Raw genomic sequence first — 6,196 nt, forward strand, 5'->3', positions numbered from 1 at the left:
AGTGTTTCTCTGCTATTCATAAGGTTTTCAGTGACTAAATATTCGGCAGTAGTTCATCACCCTTTCTTCATAGTCTGCCTTCGTCTGGAAACTCATCTGAAACTCATACACCACGGGTGAACCTGCTGGGATTTAAAATACCTGTAATATAGCTTTCAGAATCACAGCAACTCACAAGCCACCACAGTATGACAAACTGACAGACAAGTGGTGGGATTTCACCCTTATAGATACATTAATTTATTTTGTTGTTTTTGAGAATATGCACAGCAAAGCATATACCAATTTAACAGTTTCTAGTGGTTACGAATTGGGCTGTGGATTGCAAGATCAACTGTTCGAAACTACCAGCTATTCCATGGGAGAAAGATGAGGCTTTCTGCTCACATAAAGATTTACAGCCCCAGAAACCCTCTATAGAGTCGCTATGAGTCGGTTCCCACTTCACGGCACATAACCACCACCACCATATATATGGCGCTGTGGGTTAACTCGCCAGACTTCAAAGCTGTTTGAACTACAAGGTCAGCAGTTCAAGCTCACCAGCTGCTTCTTGGAAACCCTGTACAGGGTCACTATGATTCAGAACCGACTCTACGGCACATCACCACCACCACCAACAGCACCACCACATGTGCAATTTAGTGACGTTTGAGTTATGCAACCGTTCTCATCCTCCTTTTCTGAGTTGTTCCTTCCCCACTAACATAAACTTCGGTGTCTATCTAAACTTTGGAGTTGCTGTGGTTAGTTTAATCCCATACTGATTACCACTGGGCTGCAAACTAGGTCCGTGGTTTGAGTCCACCAGAAGCTCCATGGGATAAAGATGAGATTTTCTGCTCCCATGAAGCTTTGAACCTTCAGAAACCCTATATAGGGTCACCATGAGTCAGAACTAATTTAATGGCATGTGTTGAGCTGTAGCATAAGCACTGGATGGTTGCCACAAGGTCGGCAGTTCAAACTCACCAGCTACTCCTCAGAAACCTGATACTGGGTCACTGTGAGTCAGAACTGACTTAATGGCACTTAATAACAACAAAAATAACAGCAACAACGAACAACAGATAGTCCTTAAGAGAGCATGATATTCAAGGCAGACTTTTTGTACTAGTGAAGTTCAACTATTGTTGGATTTTAAGAAGACTTTAGGGGATATGTTTGGCTTAAGTTTTAAAGATGATCTCAGGACAATAGTTTCAGGGGTTCATCCGAACTTTGAATTTGAAATTCTGTTCTGGATTATGTCCCTTTTGGTCAGAATTTCTCTACAGAATACTTGGATGAAAAGATTCAATAATGGTCATTCGACACCATCCGGTTCTTCTGGTCTCATGGCAAAACTGCTGGATGCTGAGGCGTCCACTAGCCACATATTTCATCGTCTTCTCTTATTCTTGACTCTTCCTTTGACCAGTTGTTGTGCCTTGGGTGACTAGTAGCAAACTTGTAAGATTCTAGGCAACAAGCTAGGACTTAGAAGATGCACTAAACACGTTATTAGGCCAATATCATGGAGTCCTGCTGTGGCATGTGGGCTACTACACTGGACTGCAATGTCGATTTGAACCACCAGGTCAGTGGTTCAGGCTCACTAGCTGCTTCTTGGAAACCCTATACAGGGTTGCTGTGGGTCGGAACTGACTGGACGGCACTTAAGAACAACAACAACAACATCATTACACTAAACTTCCAAACCAGAGAACCAAATCCCATGAGGTGTTTGATTATTCATAAAAGCCTTACCAGCTACTTTTTTTTTTGTCCTTGTTGGAAATATATCAATAACATTGTTGTTGTTAAGTACCATGGTGGAGTTGGTTCCGACTCATAGCGACCCTGTACAGGGTTTCCGATGCAGTAAATCTCTACGGGAGCAGAAAGCCTCATCTTTCTCCCACAGAATGGCTGACAGTTTCGAACTGCCAACCTTGAGGTTAATGGCCCCATTCGTAACCACTAAGATAACTTCGGCCAATTTACTGGATGACAACGTGTGGACATTAATTAGAGGAATCGATTGTGCAACTGTATCCTCAGTCAATGTGAGTTTTCCATTACTGTTAATTCCCTTTTCCATCTCCCTACTGACCCTAGTAGCTATTAAGAAACTTTGGACTTTATACATTTGCCTTTCTTCATCAGTGAATAAGGAAGACAGTAGAAGAATTGATACTTTTGAGTTATGGTGTTGGAGGAGAATATTGACAGTGCCATGAGCTGCCAAAAGAACCAATAAATCTGTTTTGGAAGAAATGCAGCCAGAGTGCTCCTTAGAGGACAAGATGGTCAAACTTCATCTCTCATACTTTGGACATATTGTCAGGAGGGACCAGTTGCTAGAGAAGGATATCATGTTTGCTAAGGTGGAGGGTCAGAGAAAAAGAGGAAGACCCCCAACGAGATGGATTGGCCAAGTGGCAGCATCAATGGACTCAAGTGTGGCAACAGTTGTGAGGTTGGCCCAGGATCGGGCAGTGTTTTGTTCTGCTGTGCATAAGGTCGCTAGGGGTTGGTACCAACTCGATGGCACCTAACAATAACAACATCTTTTTTTATAAGTGAGTTCTTACAGCATTCTTATGTGATCCTTATTTCACACAGAATAACATCTTCAAGCTCCATCACTATTGTAGTTTGCATCGTGACTTCCTTTCTATTACTGACTAAGCAGTATTCCTTCATATATGAGGAAGCTTCATAAAGTTCATGAAAAAGTTCCATTATATATTTTAATTCCATTGTCAATAAAATTGTTAGAACCTTCTCATATATGTGCCATATTTTGTTTATCCATTCATCTGGTGGTTGTTCAATTCCTTTTTCCATTTTATAATTGGGTTATTTGTCTTTTTGTTGTTAAGATGTTGAAGTTTTCACTACATTTTGGTTACTAGATTCTTACTGGAGTCTTGGTGTGGCATTGTAGGATAAGTGCAGACCTGCAAGTCAGTTTGAACCAAGAGCTTGGTAGTACAAACTCACCAGTAGCTCCTTGCAAATGCTATACTGGGTTGCTATGAGTTGGAACCAACTCAATGGCACTTAACAACAACAGTAGGTTTTTATTGGATATATGATTTATGAAGATAGTCTCCCAACTGCTATCTTGTTTTCTTCATTTTTTTGGACAGTCTTTTGGTGAGCAAAAGCCTGTAATTTTTCTGAGGTTCCATTTATTTCTTTTGTCATTTGTTGAAATTATGAAGGGTGAGTCTTCCTATTTTGTTTTTCTCTTTCAACATTGTTTGAACCATTTGGGACCACCATCATTTCTAATGGGCAGTTTTGCTGTGTAAAGACCTCTTGGATGACAGTTACATTCTGTCAGCACATTTTATATACAAGTATTGTTTCCTTGCCCCCTGACATCCAAGATTTCATCTTATTGAGGACTTGTTGTATATTTATGTTGGATTTTTCTGTAGTTGCTTGTAGAACTCTCTTCTTGTTTTGATTTTCAAGAGTTGGGTTACTCGTCTTCATTTGGTAGATATCATTGTGTATTCTGTTGGGAGTTCACAGAGCTTCTTGGCTTTCCGGGTTGAATTGTTTGCTCAGGTTTGAAAAGTTTTTATTCTGTCATTATATTTGTTCACATATTTTCTCTCCCCCTTTGTTTCTCTGCTCTGTGTCTGGTGTTCCTATATATTTTTTCTGTTCCTATAATTTTTTTGTTCCTATATATATTTTTTGTTCCTATATTTTAATTCCATTGTCAATAAAATTGTTGGAACCTTCTCATATATATGCCATATTTTGTTTATCTACTCATCTGGTGATTGACATTTAGGTTGTATCTTTTTTTTTTGCTTAATGGTATCTCATAGTGACATTTGTCTTTCTTCATTTCAACAATTCTTTTCTTCTATTTTTCTTGGGCCTTGATAAATTCTGTTAGTTTGTCCTTTAGTTCAATTATCCTTTTTATGCCTGCACATATCTACAGCTGAAATCTTTCTTTGCTTTTTCCAATTCAGTTATTGCATACCTCAGTTCCAATATTTTATCTTTTCATGTTTTCTATCTCCTTATTAAGACTCACATATCCTGATTTTCTTTATTGCTTGTTCTTTAATTTCCTTGAGCATAGTTAATGTTATTGTCTGTAAGTCATCTATCTTGCTCATGAACAAGAATTCCACAGGACTGATTTCTGTTTCCTTGGACTGTTCTTTTGATTGGGCCATTTGTTCTTGTATGCTTCATAATTTTGTGTTGAACTTGGGACATTTGAGTGTTGTCCTGTATTAATTCAGAGTTTTCTCGTTCTCCAGGGCTATACTGTTATTGTTCAGTGCTGTTGAGTTGATTCTGACTTATAGCGACCCTATATAGGGTTTCTGAGGAGCAGCAGATGAGCTTGAACAGCCAAACTTGCAGTTCAAACTGACCTTTCAGTCCAGTGCATTAACCCACAGTGCCCCAGGGCTGCAGTTGTGCAAATAGTTCTTTGGATCCTCCACCCCCCACCCCAGTCCTTCTATATTTCACAAGAGGAACTCTTATCTTTTAAATTCCAACTAGAAGCTATGAATAACTCTCCCCTGGGGTGATCCTTCTCAGCAAATATTTCAAGTCACAAGGTACATGCTTTTTCTCATGTTCTCTCTTTGGTAACTTTTTGTTTACATTGATGAACTCTCATTTTTGTTATCTTAATCTGGTGGCTGATGTGGCACTGTAGGATAACCACAAACAAGGTCAGTGGTTCAAATTTACCAGCCTTTCCTTGGAAACCCTACACAGAGTTGCTAGGAGTCAGAACCAACTTGATGGCACTTAATAACAGTCTGGTGGCAAAGCAACTATTTCCCTCTTTCTTTTTGTTCCTCATTTCTTTTTCCCTTTCTCTCAGTCATTTGTCTTTCCACCCCTTTTTGGTGACGCTCTTCCTCTCCTCCACCTCCAGGTATAAGGAATCTAACCCACCACAGTGTCAACTAAGGCCAGGTTTTTCATTGTCCTCTTGGACTAAGCAAGGTAGCATGGTTTGCTACCTGCATCTTGTGGCTCATGATCTAAGATGTACTCATTGCTATGAAAAACCCAAAGTGAAGAGCACACTCAGCATTTATCAAGCCAAAAGATCTGAAGACAAAATTCAAGCCTTAACTTGCCATATTGAAGGATTCTATGGGCAAAATATTGAATGATGCAGGAAGCATCAAAAGACAGAAGAAGGAATACAACATTGCTGTTCCAAAAAAGAATTAGTTGATGTTCAATCATGTTAAGAGGTAGCATATAATCAAGGAATAATGGTACTGAAAGAAGAAGTCCAAGCTGCATTGAAGGCATTGGCAAAAAATAAGGATCCAGGTATTAAAGGAATACAAATTGAAATGATTTAACAAACTGATGCAGGCCTCAAGGAGATCACTTGTCTATGTCAAGAAATTTGGAAGACAGCTACCTGACCAACAGATTGTAACAGATCATTCAAATTTGTGCCAATTCCAAAGAAAGGTGACCCAATAGGATGCAGAAATAATTGAACAAATCATAAATATCACATGCAAGTAAACTTTTACTGAAGATAATAAAAAACTGGTTGTAGCAGTACATAGACAGGGAACTGCTAGAAATTCAAGCTAGATTCAGAAGAGGAAGTGGAATGAGGGATACCATTACTAACATCAGATGGATCTTGGCTAAAAGCAGAGAATACTATAAAGATGTTGTATTTTATTGACTATGCAAAGTCATTCAACTGTGTGAATCATAGCAAACTATGGATGATATTGCAAAGCATAGGTATGTCAGAACCCTTGTGCTCATGAGGAACCTGTTCATTGAACAACAGGCATTGTTCATTGAACAAAAGGAGCCATTGAATGGTCTAAAATCAGGAAAGGTGTGTACCAGGGGTGTATCCTTTCACTATATTTATTCAGTATGTATGGTGAGCAAATAATGTGAAAATCTGGTTTATATGAAGAAGAATGTGGCATCAGTGTTGGATGGAGACTCATTAACAATTTACGATATGCTGATGATAAAATTTTGCTTGCTAGAAGGGAAAAGGACTTGAAATAATTATTGATGAAGACAAAAGACTACCATCTTCAGTATGGATTGCTTCAATGTAAAGAAAACAGAAATCCTTACAATGGGACCAATAATAACATGATTATTATAGAGAAAATGGATGTTGTCAAAGACTTCATTTTACTTGGATCCACAATCAACA

The sequence above is a fragment of the Chrysochloris asiatica genome, unplaced genomic scaffold (genome assembly GCF_000296735.1).
Source record: "Chrysochloris asiatica unplaced genomic scaffold, ChrAsi1.0 scaffold00054, whole genome shotgun sequence".
NCBI classification, from domain to species: Eukaryota; Metazoa; Chordata; class Mammalia; order Afrosoricida; family Chrysochloridae; genus Chrysochloris; species Chrysochloris asiatica.